The following is a 13648-nucleotide window of genomic DNA, read 5'->3' on the forward strand; positions in this document are numbered from 1 at the left end:
CCGATACAATTGTCTTCGCCCCGCCGTCACTCCGTTCTTCCTTGAAGAATCTCGGCGACTTCCCTCGTCGGCTCCGAGGGTGTGAGTGGCATCGGACCCTTGTCCGACCCCCTCTCCTCTCGGTGCCGGCGCTGGTGAGTTCGGCTCGGCATCGCCTCGGAGCCATCACTGTCAGTGCCGAGGGGTTCTTAGCTCGGAGCGGGACCTCTGGCTCTGCCTGACAGGGGTGCATTCGAGGTCATGCGGAGTGTGTTAGAGCCTGGCTCTACTCCACAGGCGTCTCCGCCCTCCCTCTATGGTGCCTCAGGCTAAGTCCACTCACTCTCATCCCGGACCGCAGAGAGCCAGCTCCTCAGGAACCCCTGTGGGATTTCATCCTCTTCCAGGCCTCTCCTGATTTGGCAGAAGAGCCCCCTCGGAAGAGGAAGTGTAAGAGGAAACACATTGACTCACCTGAGTCCATCACATCAGACACAGATTTGGAGGATTCTGAGGGTTCCCCCCCGTTCCCCTTCTGAAGATGTCTCATTTGCAGACATTCTGGAGATCCTGAAACAGAGGGGAAATTGGCCAGCCCTCAACCCTTCGGAGGACGAATCTGTGTATCTTGAGGCGCTTGGCTCTCGCCCTTCCACCTCCTGGGTGTCCCCCTTCACCCCCTCATGCAGGTGGTTGCTAAGAAGGCATGGACTGCTCCTGATTCAGTGGACCCCACCCCCAGGAGACCCTGCGAATTCATAACACCTCCAGCAGACAAACAGTTCTTAACAAAAGGAGTGTCTGTGGATGCTGTGGTGGTAGCTGCTGCGACTAAGAAGGAGCTAGCTGATCCTTCAGTACCTGTCCATCCACCTAACAAGGAATCTAGGTCCATGGACAGGTACGGGAAGCGGATGTTCTGCCAGCTTACTTTTACCATGCGCGCTGAACTACCTGTGCCATTTTACTCGTCTTCAAAGGGACTTGATCAAGGAAGCGAAGTGAAATGTTAAAGGACCCTACAGCTGCGGTTTCAAGATAAGATGAACACGCAGCTGGCTACCCTTAACTCCATAACCAACTCCTCCATGCTCTTCTTCTTACGCTGCTGATGGAGCGAGCAGAGCCGCAGGGACAGGTGTGGCCTTTACGTGAGGCATGCCTGATGCGGCTATGCAATTTTATGGACCCCTTCAAGACGCCTTTCACGAACTCCCGCTTGATGGATCATCCCTTTGGTCCTCAAGTGAAAGAAACCTTGACTAGGTGCAGACTGATGGCAAGACCCTTTCTGCCATCGGAGTCCGTTTTCTACTCCTTCCAGGCCTTACCCCAAAGGCCAGAAAGGTGGAAAGATGTGGTTCCGTAAACAATCTCAAGGGACTTCGCCTGACGACAGAGTCGCTTCCCAGAGGCAGAGGCGGAATAACAATGGTAGATGTCGCCTAGGGGCAGGGGGTCCGCGAGAACCAGGGCAATCGGGAAGCCTTCCTGACAAGCCCTTTCAGCATCCCTGAGAGGTGTTGCCCGACTGCCCATCTTCGGAGGCAGTCGGGAAGATTGTCACTGTACCCAGAAGCCTGGCTATCCCTGACTCAAGACAAATGGGTACAGTCCATCATTTCCGAAGGCTATTCTATCCCCTTTCGCTTCCAAATTAGTCAAAAATCCCTTCCAGATGTTCCACCGGCTCAAAGGGATCTAGCAGTTTTGGAGATCTCAAAACTACTTGCAAAAGAGCAATTCAGCCAGTTCCAGCAGACCAGCAAGGATCCGGAATCTACTCAAGGTTCTTTTTAGTTCCAAAGAAAACAGGGGACTGGAGACCAATTTTGGATCTCAGTGTCTTGAACAGATCAGTCAAGAAAACAAAATTTCGGATGGTCACGCTGCAATCCATCCTTCCCTTTGGGCAAAGGAAACTGGATGTGCTCTATAGACCTTCGATGCATGCTATCACATAAAATGAACAGACGCCCAGAAGATTCCTCCGCTTCAGGCTGGGAACCAGTCATTTTCAGTTCAGGGCCCTGCCCTTTGGTCTCACCACTGCCCCCGGTGTTTACCAAATGCATGGCAGTGGTAGCTTCTCACCTGAGACGACAAGGATTCCAGGTGTTTCCATATTTGGACGACTGGCTCCTCACAGCTCCCACCAAGCATCTCCTTCTGATGGCCAGAGATTACACTTTTCGCGTTTGTCAAAGCTGGGTATTTCAATAAATTGCGAAAAGTCTGTTTTGTCGCCTTGTCGTACTATTACCTACATAGGCTAAATCTAGATACAATAAACATGTCTGCAAGACTAACACATCAGAGAATAATAGACTTTCACAAATTGGTATCACTCCTTTTCAACAACAACAGAATCAAAGCCAGGTTAGTTCTGAAGGTGTTGGGAATTATGGCAGCGGCCATACCTTTGCTTCCATTAGCCAGATACCACATGGATCCTTCAATGGATGCTCTTTACTCAATGGTCATACCAGCAGCTTCCAATGTCTCACACCATTATGATCACGCAAGCGTGCAAAAATCATCTCATGTGGTGGATGTCTTCCCCTCAGCTCTTGTCGGGAAGACCCTTTGTTCCACCTCCTCCGGTTGCTACTCTGACAACGGATGCCTCCCTGATCGGGTGGGGGGGGCATTATCAGGGCAGGACAGTCCAGGGCACATGGCAACCAAACGAATGCCACTTGCACATAAATGTTCTGGAGATGAGAGCAGTGCTTTTAGCGCTGTAAGCCCTTCAAGACTCTCTTCCCTTGGGAACGACAGATCCAAACCGACAATATGTCTGTAGTGTGGTACATCAGCAAACAAGGCGGAACCAGATCATACCCCTTGTGTCGAGAAGCACTCAGACTGTGGCAATGGGCGATTTCTTCTCAGCGTTTCTGATAGCAACGACATCCCCGAAAGTCCAATCAAATATGGACAAGTTGAGCAGAGCTATACTCATGCCTCACGAAAGTGGTCTCTGAAAGACTCTGTAGTGAGAGAAATTTTTCAAGTGGGGTCAGCCTTGCTGCATCTTTTGCTACTCCGCAAAACAGCAAGTGCAGAGAATATTTCACTCTATTCCCTTTACCAGGCCAACCCAGCAGAGACGCTCTAGTCTAAGTTTGGCCCGGGACTTCTGTATGCATTTCCTCCTTTCCCACTGATCTCTCAAGTGATACAGAAAGCTATCGCTCAGAAGGCCTCATTGATCCTCATTGCTCCTTACTGGCCTCACTAAGTGTGGTTCCCCTTTCTACATCAAGCTTTCTTGAGCGACTGTGGAATCTGGACCTAGTTCCAGATCTTTTGATCCATCAGTCGGGTCAGTTTCATCGCTCCCTCCCTCTCTGAACCTCACTGCTTGGTTCCTCCAGTTCCAACCTTAGCCAGGCTTCCTCAATTATCTCACTCTGTTAGAGATATTTTGATAGCTTCCCATAAATCTTCCACTCGAAGATTTATTTGAGTAAATGGAAACGCTTCACATATTGGGCTCAAGGAAAGGACATAGATCCTTTCACTGCTTCCATCCAATTAGTCCTTGATTTTCTAGCTGAACTCTTCCATGCAGGTTCATCTCCCTCTACACTTAAAGTTCAATTGGCAGCTATTTCTAACTTTCATGTGGGTATTTCTGAATCTGCCTTAATGTCCCACAAGCTTTGCAAAGCCTTTTTGAAAGGAGTTTTTCTTCTCAGACCTCCTATAAGAAATCCTCCTTCTCCTTGGGACCTAAATTTAGTTCTTGCTTCTTTGATTCTTCCCCCTTTCGAACCTGCAGTCTCCTGTTCTTTAAAATTATTATCATGGAAGACTCAATGTTAAGTTGTCAATCTCGCCTTCATTCTTGCTTGATGGGTTCGGAGCCGATCCCTCGGCTCCGACTCGGCACTTGCTTTAGCTCGAGAACTCCTTTTACCAGCTCGAGGCAGCCCCATATCCCATGATGCAAGGCAGGAAGTACCCAGATCTCGTTTGCCGCTTCGCTTGGGAGGTCTTCTCTTTACCAGCTCCTGGTAAGTAATTCACATTTGTGACATTTAAGCCCCTTTTTAGTTAAAAACTATTTGTTTTGATAGTTTAACTTTAAATTTAACTTTTCTGACAGAAATCCCTGTCTCTTTTAATTTTTTTAGTCAGTTAATTTCCCTATCCCATCCCCCCCCCCTGTTAGGGTGTGTGTGTTGGTATTTTTTACTAAATACCCTTTTGGTATTAGTTTAATTTAATTGGACTGGTGTGTGTGTGTTTTGTTAGGCACCATGTCTAAAGAGAGGGTTTCAGGTTTTAAGAAGTGTGACTCGTGCTGTCAGAAGATGTCTCTGACAGACGGTCACACTTCTTGCCTGTACTGTTTAGGCCCTCTTCACCTGCAGGACTCCTGTGCTATTTGTCACTCCTTCAGCCAGAGAGTCCTGCAGGAGAGAAATAAGTTGATTCTCAGGGTCTTCTTAAGCCGGAGGGCTCTCCGCTAAGTCGGCCCCACAAAATCAACTAAATCTGCCAAGACCCAGGCTTCTGTTTCTAAGCCTGTGGCCTCGGCTCCGACTGTATAGAGTCGAGATCGGCTCCGGCTGGAGCCGATTCTGGATCCACTAAGCTTTCGGCCGATGGCTATCGGTGCCGATCTGCTTTTGACCACTGTGGTGTCGGTTCGACCGGCTCCGACACCCACGCACGGCATCGGTGTCGGCTCCGATCGGCTCCGACACCCATGTGGCAGGCATCGTGTCGGCTCAGATCGGCTCCGACACCGTTACTTTGGTGGCTGTATCGGCTCCGCTGGAGCCGATACATCGGCGTTCTGCCGGCTCCGAAATCGGTGCCGACAGGATCAGTAATATCGGCTCCGATGGACCAATCCAGGAAGAGGTCGAGGTCCCCTTCCTTGGAGCCGATACTTTCGGCTCCGGCCTCGCCTCTTCTATCGGAACGGAGCCATCGGAGCCGATCTTCAAGGTCATCCAGGTTGTCAGACCATGACCTAGAGAGAGTGGTTAGTAGATTGCTCAAGTCACAGGTACTGGCCCAAATGCTACACAGTCCGTCTCAGCAGACGACTGTTGGTCCACACCCCGTTACAGTTCCTCCTTCAACTCTACCCCAGAGCTTGGAGTTGGAGTCTTCGGGCATGGTTACTGCTACGGCTGGAGGACGGATACCCCTTCTGTTCCTTCAGCCCCTACTCTTATCTCCTCTTCCTTAGAGGGATTCGGTGGTCGGGCTTCCATGGTCTCCTCCGAGGGGTGAGTGGCATCGGACCCTTGTCCGAACCCGCTCTTCCCCTTGGAGCCTCGGCCTTGGTGAGCTCGGCTCCGACATCTGCCTCGAGACTTCCCTTCGGTGGCCCTGGAGTTCCTAGCTCTTCGGAGCGGGGTCTCTCGGACCTGCCTGGGAGGGGAGCATTGAGGTGATGAAGAGTGTACTGGCCACTGGTATCAGTCAGCAGTCTCTTCCGTAGCTCCTCCCTCTATTGTACCTGTTGACATCTCTGCCACTTCTCTTGCTACAGGACCCAGAGATCCTCCGCCTCAGGTTTCCCCATTGGGAATTTCCCCTCTTCGAGGATTCTCCTGATGTTTCGGGAGATCCTCCTAGGAAGAGGACTTGTAAGAGGAAGCATGTAGACTCCCTGAGTCTGTCACTTCGGATACTGACTTTGATGAGTCAGAGGGATCCCCTAGATCCTCTGAGGATGTCTCCTTCTCAGACATCCTAGAACTTCTGAAACAGAGGGAAACTGGCCCACCAACAATCCCTCTGAGGATGAGTCAGTATACCTAGAGGCGTTTGGATCTCGGCCCTCCACCTCCTGGGTGTCTCCGCCTTCGACCCCTTATGCAGGTTATAGCACTAAGGCGTGGACAGCTCCTGACTCTGTAGAGCCAGTCCCTAGGAGGCCTTCTAAATTTATAACTGCCCTAGTGACAAACAATTCCTTACCAAGGGTGTCCCGCTGATGCCATGGTGGTGGCTGCGCCACCAAAAGGAACTTGCAGATCCTTCCTGCCTGTCCATCCTCCTAACAAGGACTCCAGGACCATGGATAGGTAATGCAAGCGGATGTTTTCCTCAGCGACCTTTGCTATCGCTCGCTGAATTATCTTTGTCACTTCACCAGACTCCAGAGAGATATCCTGAAGGAGCTGGGAGAAGTAGTTCAGGATCCTACAGCTGCAGGGGCCCAAGAAAAGATTGCTTCGCAGCTAGGAACCCTCAATTCCATTGCTAACTCCTCCATGCTAATATCTTATGCTGCTGATGGAGCAGTAGAGCCAAGCACAGGTGTGGCTCTTAGACGCCAAGCCTGGATGCTGCTATGTGATTTTATGATCCTTTAAGGCGTCCTTCACAAATTCTCCCTTTGATGGGTCAGCTTTGTTTGGCCCTCAGGTGAAGGAAACCTTGACCAGGTGTGAGCAGGACGGCAAGACTCTTTCTGCTGTTGGAGTCCGTTTTTCCACCCTTCTAGGCCTTATCCCAAAGGACAGAAGGGTGGGAAGATGTGGTTCCGTAAATCTCAAGGAGTCACTGATTCACGTGGTCAGTTTACCCCTAGAGGCAGAGGGGTAACAACAACAGACGCCGCTCTAGAGGCAGAGGGGTCCAAGAATCAGGGCAACAGGGAGTCTCTTCCTGAGAAGCCCTTTCAGCATCCCTGAGGTGTTGCCCGGCTGTCCCTCCTTGGAGGCAGTCGGGGGAAGATTATCACTGTACCCAGAAGCCTGGCATTCCTCACTCAAGACAGATGGGTACAGTCGATCATATCCAAGGGTTACATAATTCCTTTCGAGGAAAGTCCCTTCCCTCAAGTTCCCTTCCAGATGTACCACCCGGTCTAAGGGACATTGCAGAGTTAGAGATCGCAAAACTACTGCAAAAAAGAGCCATTCAGCCAGTTATAGACCATTCAGAGCCCGGAATCTACTCAAGGTTCTTTTTGGTCCCCAAAAAGACGGAGACTGGAGACCAATATTGGATCTCAGCAGACTCAACAAGTCTGTCAGGAAGACAAGATTCCGAATGGTCACTCTTCAGTCAATTCTACCCTTCTTACAGAAGGACAACTGGATGTGCTCAATAGATCTTCAGGATGCGTACTATCACATCAAAATTCACAGACGCTCCAGGAGATTTCTCCGCTTTCGGCTGGGGTCCAGTCATTTCCAGTTCAGAGCCCTGCCCTTTGGTCTCACTACAGCCACCAGAGTGTTCACCAAATGCATGGCAGTGGTCACGGCTCACCTGAGACGTCAAGGATTCCAGGTGTTTCCGTATCTCGGCGACTGGCTCCTGTCAGCCACCACCAGGCATCAGCTTATACAAGCCAGGGATTACACAATAGACCTTTGTTCTCATTTGGGCATCTCAGTCAACTACTGAAAAGTCATCCTTATCGCCCTGCCAGTCTATTACCTTCATAGGCAAACTTAAACACTGTTCGGATGTCAGCTACCCTTACAGAACAAAGAGTTTCAGACATTCAGACTCATGTCAGGATCATTCTGGCCAGCAAGAAGGTACAGGCCAGAATGGTTCTAAAGGTGTTAGGTCTTATGGCTGCGGCCATCACTCTTCTTCCCTGGCTCGATTCTACATGCCTCCTTCAGTGGATGCTGTTCACACAGTGGTCATACCAGCAACTCCCAATGCGTCACCAGATTCTGGTGACACATACATGCAAAGAACATCTTGCTTGGTGGATCACATCGTCTCAGGTTCACCAAGGCAGGTGCTTTGTACCTCCGTCCCGATAGCCACTGTCACCACGGATGCCTCCCTGATCGGGTGGGGGTCATTATCAGGGCAGGATGGTTCATGGACGTGGCAACCGCTCGAGTACCATCTGCACATAAATGTCCTGGAGATGAGAGCAGTGCTTTTAACGTTGCAAGCCCTCAACGACTTTCTTCCCATAGGGACAATTGCAGTCCACACAGACAACATGTCTGTAGTTTGGTATATCAACAAACAGGGCGGAACCAAGTCCTACCCTTGTGTCGAGAAGCGCTCAGACTATGGCAATGGGCGATCTCCTCTCATCGGTTTCTGGTAGCAACGCATATTCCTGGGAAAACCAACATTATAGCGGACAGATTGAGCAGAGCTATTCTCATGCCTCACGAGTGGTCTCTCAAGCAATCCATAGCGGAAGAGATTTTTCTGGAATGGGGTCGCCCATGTTGCATCTTTTGCTACTCCCCAAAACAGCAAATGTCCAGACTTCTTCAGCCTCTTCCCTCTATCAGGCCATCTCCACAGAGACGCTCTGACCCATGAGTGGCCTCAGGGACTTCTTTATGCCTTCCTCCTTTTCCTCTGATCCCTCAGGTGATCCAGAAAGCTACCGCTTTGAGAGCCAAATTGATTCTCATTGCCCTTACTGGCCTCGACAAGTTTGGTTCCGTTCCTCCATCATCACCTTTTGGTGCAGCCGTGGCATCTGGACCCAGTGCCAGATCTACTGATTCACCAATCGGTCAGCTGCACCGGTCAATCCCTTCTCTCAACCTCACAGCATGGTTGCTCCACTTCCTTCCTTAGCCAGGCTTCCTTTGATCTCTAACCCAGTTAGAGATATCATAGTAGCTTCACTAAAATCCTCTACCAGGAGGATTTACACAAGCAAATGGAAACGTTTCTCTTATTGGGCTAAGGCCCAAAATATTGATCCTTTTACTGCCCCTGTTCAGGCAGTTCTGGACTTCTTAGCAGAGATTTTCCATGCAGGCTCCTCTTCTTCCACAGTCAGAGTTCAGTTGGCTGCTATTTCTAATTTTCATGTCGGGATAGCAGATCATAATATTATGTCCCATAGGCTCTGCAGGGCCTTTTTGAAAGGAATTTTCCTACTAAAGCCTCCGATCAGGAATCCTCCTCCTCAGTGGGATTTAAATTTAGTGCTGACATCCTTGATTCTTCCCCCCTTCGAGCCAGCTGTTTCTTGTTCCCTGAAATATCTTTCTTGGAAAACTTTATTCCTAGTGGCTATTACATCTGCCAGGAGGGTGTCTGAACTTCATGCTCTTTCGGTTCGACCCCCCTATTTGATTTTTCACAAAGACAGAGTATCTTTGAGAACTAATCCATCCTTTTTACCTAAGGTCGCTTTGAAAAACAATCTGAATCAATCTATTGATCTCCCTGTATTTTTTCCTAACTATTCAGATAGAGCTGAACAAAAGCTACATTATCTTGACGTCCACCGTCAGCTTAGATATTATTTGGACAGAACAATTAAATTTAGAAAATCTGATCAACTTTTTGTTTCCTATGCGGATAATAAAAAAGGCCTTCCTGTTTCTAAAGTGACTTTGTCCAGATGGCTTTCTTCGGTCATCACTGAAATTTATACGATCAGGGGAAAACAGCTGTGCTCAAAACCTAAAGCACATTCAACTAGGAGTTTAGCTACTTCTACAGCTTTTCAAGCTAGACTGCCTTTAGACACTATTTGTGCAGCGCCACTTGGGCCACTCCTCACACTTTTGTTTCCCATTACAAATTGGACTTGGCCTCCAGGGACAGAGCCAGTTTTGGCTCTACAGTCCTCAAGAGTTTGTTCCATTGAGCCACCCAGGATAGAGGTGCTAGGGACGCGGTCCCATCAAGCAAGAATGAAGGCGAGATTGACAACTTAACATTAAGTTATGTACCTACCATAACGTTCCATGTTAGTTGTCTTCTCGCCTTCTTTCTTGACCCTCCCTCCTTGCCCGTGGCCTGGACAGACCTTGTATAAGAAACTATAATGCTAAAGACCATTCAGACCCGGTCCTTTTTCCATTTGTAAGTTTCTTCTTCCTTTGGGAAGTATTGTTTATGCTTGGTGTTATTGCCCTTTTGTCAACAAACGAGATCTGGGTACTTCCTGCCTTGCATCATGGGATATGGGGCTGCCTCGAGCTGGTAAAAGGAGTTCTCGAGCTAAAGCAGTGCCAGTCGAGCCAGGGATCGGCTCCGAACCCATCAAGCAAGAAAGAAGGCGAGAGAAGACAACTAACATGGAACGTTATGGTAGGTACATAACTTCTTATTTTCTGGTAGCTATTACATCAGCTAGAAGAGTTTCAGAGCTTCAAGCACTCAGCTGTCGTCCTCCTTATCTTTTATTTCATAAGGACAGAGTATCCTTATGAACTAACCCGTCCTTTTTACCTAAAGTGGTCTCGACGTCAAATCTAAATCAAAGCATTGATCTACCTGTCTTTTTTCCAGAATACTCCAATAGGTCTGAACAAAAATTACACTGCCTGGATGTTCACCGTCAATTGAGGTACTATTTGGATAGAACAAAACAGTTCAGAAAATCTGATCAGCTGTTTGTCTCCTATGCGGAAAGCAGAAAGGGACTTTCAGTTTCAAAGGTATCATTATCCAGATGGCTAACATCTTTGATTTCCCTTGTATATGAAATTAGACATCAAAAGCTGCCTGGTAAACCTAAGGCTCATTCCACCAGAGCTTTGGCTACTTCTTTAGCCTTCCAAGACAGACTGCCTATTGACACCATTTGTGCAGCGGCTACTTGGGCTACTCCTCACACTTTCATTTCTCATTATAAGTTGGATTTAGCTTCTAGGCATAGAGCTAACTTTGGTTCCACTGTTCTCAGGAGTCTGTTCCGTTAGGCCACCCGGGACAAGGTGCTAGGACGGTCCCATCCAGCAAGAATGAAGGCGAGATAGACAACTTAACATATAGAAGTTATGTTCTTACCATAACGTTCCATGTTAGTTGTCTTCTTCTCGCCTTCTTCTTGCCCACCTCCTTCCCCTGGCCTGGACAGACCTAGAGGAGTTGTGATTGTGACCTCTCTTTCTACCACCTCTTTCTTAGACATATGCTATTATGCATATTTCCTGGTTCAGGATGTAGGTCACCCTTCTTTCTTCCTGTTGTTAGAGGTGGACTCTGTTTTACAGTTATTCTGTTACTATTATAAGCTGGGGTTAGCTTACAAACGAGATCTGAGGTAACTCTCGCCTAGCATTGTGGGATATAAGGGGAGCCTCGAGCCGGTGGAACCAACTCTCGAGCTTTTAGAGTGGCAGTCGAGCCGAGGTCGGCTCCGAACCCATCCAGCAAGAAGAAGGCGAGAAGAAGACAACTAACATGGAACGTTATGGTAAGAACATAACTTCTATTTTTATCCATCAAGAAGACCTTCTGGATTTATTTGATATTCTATTTTTAATTCAGCTTATGGTGCACTCACTGCCTTTTTTCTGCTGTATTGTAGATATGATTGACTCCTGTATAGTCCAACTGAGTGCCTCTCTATCTCTATCTGAAGAATTTGGATTCCATCCTGGTTTAATGCCCTTTAGACTTGCCGCTTCTGATACCATGTCAACAAAATATGTACAAACACACTGAAAAATATGGCCCTTGTTACTTACTGTTACTATGTTTTGAAACACCTAGGTTCATTGTATAACTCTGTAAATATGTACCTACTCTGATTACCTTATGTTCATATATAGTAGTAGAAATACTGTATGTTTTGCTATCTGCTGATAGAGCTATGAGATTATATTGCATATGACTATTTGCATTTTAACTGTTTCTGCCTTTTACATGTTAACATTCTGCCACTGTTATCAGATGACCATTATTGCATAACAACTGTCATGCCTGCCTAAAATGTCAGCATTCTACTTAATGTCAAGGCAGCAGAAAGCCCCTCTTCACTACCAGGCTATAACTCATTCCACACCTTTCAGCCCAAGAACTTGGACCAAAGCTTCAAAGGCAGTGGTGTTTCCATATTTATAAAGGATGTGCGCACCTTCTGACTCTCAACGGATCAGAGATGCTTCAGGTGCAGCTAACATTGGGTAAGATAGCGATTCAGGTCGTAGCTTGCTATAGGTCCCCAACCCTGACCCAGGACTCTCAGTCCATGTTCCTAAGCACCCTGGAGATTACTGGGGGTCCAACCTAACACACACTCATACTAGGTGACTTCAACTACCCCTCCATTAAGTGGGAAAACTACTCGTGTACCAATACACTTGCCCAACGTTTCCTGGAGTTCATTAATTCCAATGCCCTGGACCAGCTCGTTGTAAGCCCCACTAGAGGTAGCAACATCCTTGACCTGGTCATTACTAACATGAACAACCATTGCTCAACACCAATAGTCAGCTCCTCCCTGGTTATATCCAACCACAAACTAATCACCTTGGAAATCCCCCCCCCCACACACACACACACAAAGTTAACCAGCATGAACAACTTTTCCAAAGCTAACTCTGGGCTCATAAAAACAGAGGTGGCTAACTTCATGGCACCCATGCAAATGGAGAATGGTTGCATGGTTGCTGAATCATACAACAATGCACTGTACGAACACGTACATAAATGCATGGATCTTGCCATACCCAACAGAACCAAGACGTTCTCCTCCAAAAAAAGGAAGCCAATCTGGTGGTCCCCTGCCATAAACTCTACAACAGGAGGAGGAAACTGATGCAGAATAAGGTGAAGTCCCCAAGACTAGAAAAACTCCCTTATAAGCCTAAACAAAAAGTTGAGCTCCCTCATCAAATCCTCGAAAGCTAGCTATGAAAGCAGAATTGCAGCATATAGTTAAGACAACCACAAGGCCTTCTATACTTATGTAAATAATCTCCATGCAATACCCAGATTTGCTCTGAGCTACTGCACAATGGTACCTTCTATACCGAGCCAACAGATATCGCCAATATACTGGCCAACAGATTCAATGCCAACTTTAACCCCCCCCCCCCAAAGAACAATCACAATACCACTAGATTGCCAGGCACCCAGCATTACTGCTGCATAGGTTAAAACAGCACTGTCCAAGGCCAAGAATACAGCTTATATGGGAACCTGACAATATCCCTGGCTGTGTTCTACATGAACTACAGAGTGAACTGGCACCTCACTTCTGTGCCCTGTTCAATCACAGCCTCACCTCAGGCTTTGTCCCTACCAAATGGTGCACTGCTACAGTCATCCCTCTCCGGAAAGGAGGAGCAACTACAGACCCTGGGAACTATCGCCCCATTAGCCTGACGAGTCTGATATGTGAAGCTATGGAACGCATCATCATGGACCTAATAAACAAGGATAGAGAGAATCTCCAAACTCTGGATCCCACACAGTTTGGTTTTGTGAAGGATGGATCATGCCTGCTCAACTTATGAGTCAGTCACCAGAGCTGTTGATGAAGGCAAGGTGGTTCATACAGCCTACTTTGATCTGCCCAAGACCTTTGATACCATTCCCCACTCAGGAATCATAGAACTCACTAAGCTAGGCATCAACCCCTATATCATTAGGTGGGTTGCAAACTGGTTCAAAGATGGAACCAACAGTGTGACAGTAGCTGACTCCAAGTCAGAGTGCTGACTAGTTATGAGTGGAGTCCCACAGGGTTTAGTCCTGTGTCCTCTCCTGTTTGGTATCTACTTCTCTGAAGTGCAGGCCAGCACAAAGGGACTCTGGCTGACAAAGTTTACAGATGATTGCAAGTTGGGAGCTATTACTGACTCCCCAAGTGATGTTGACATCCTACAGAATGGCCTCACTGAGACCATTGACTGGTATCAGAACCATGGCCTTAACCTCAATGCCTAAAAATGTGTTGTCATCCCCTCTGGGAAAAACCCAGTTCCCATGAATTACTACATTG

This window comes from Protopterus annectens, chromosome 9.part0 (genome assembly GCF_019279795.1).
Source record: "Protopterus annectens isolate FY-2018-M chromosome 9.part0, PAN1.0, whole genome shotgun sequence".
Classification (NCBI taxonomy): domain Eukaryota; kingdom Metazoa; phylum Chordata; order Ceratodontiformes; family Protopteridae; genus Protopterus; species Protopterus annectens.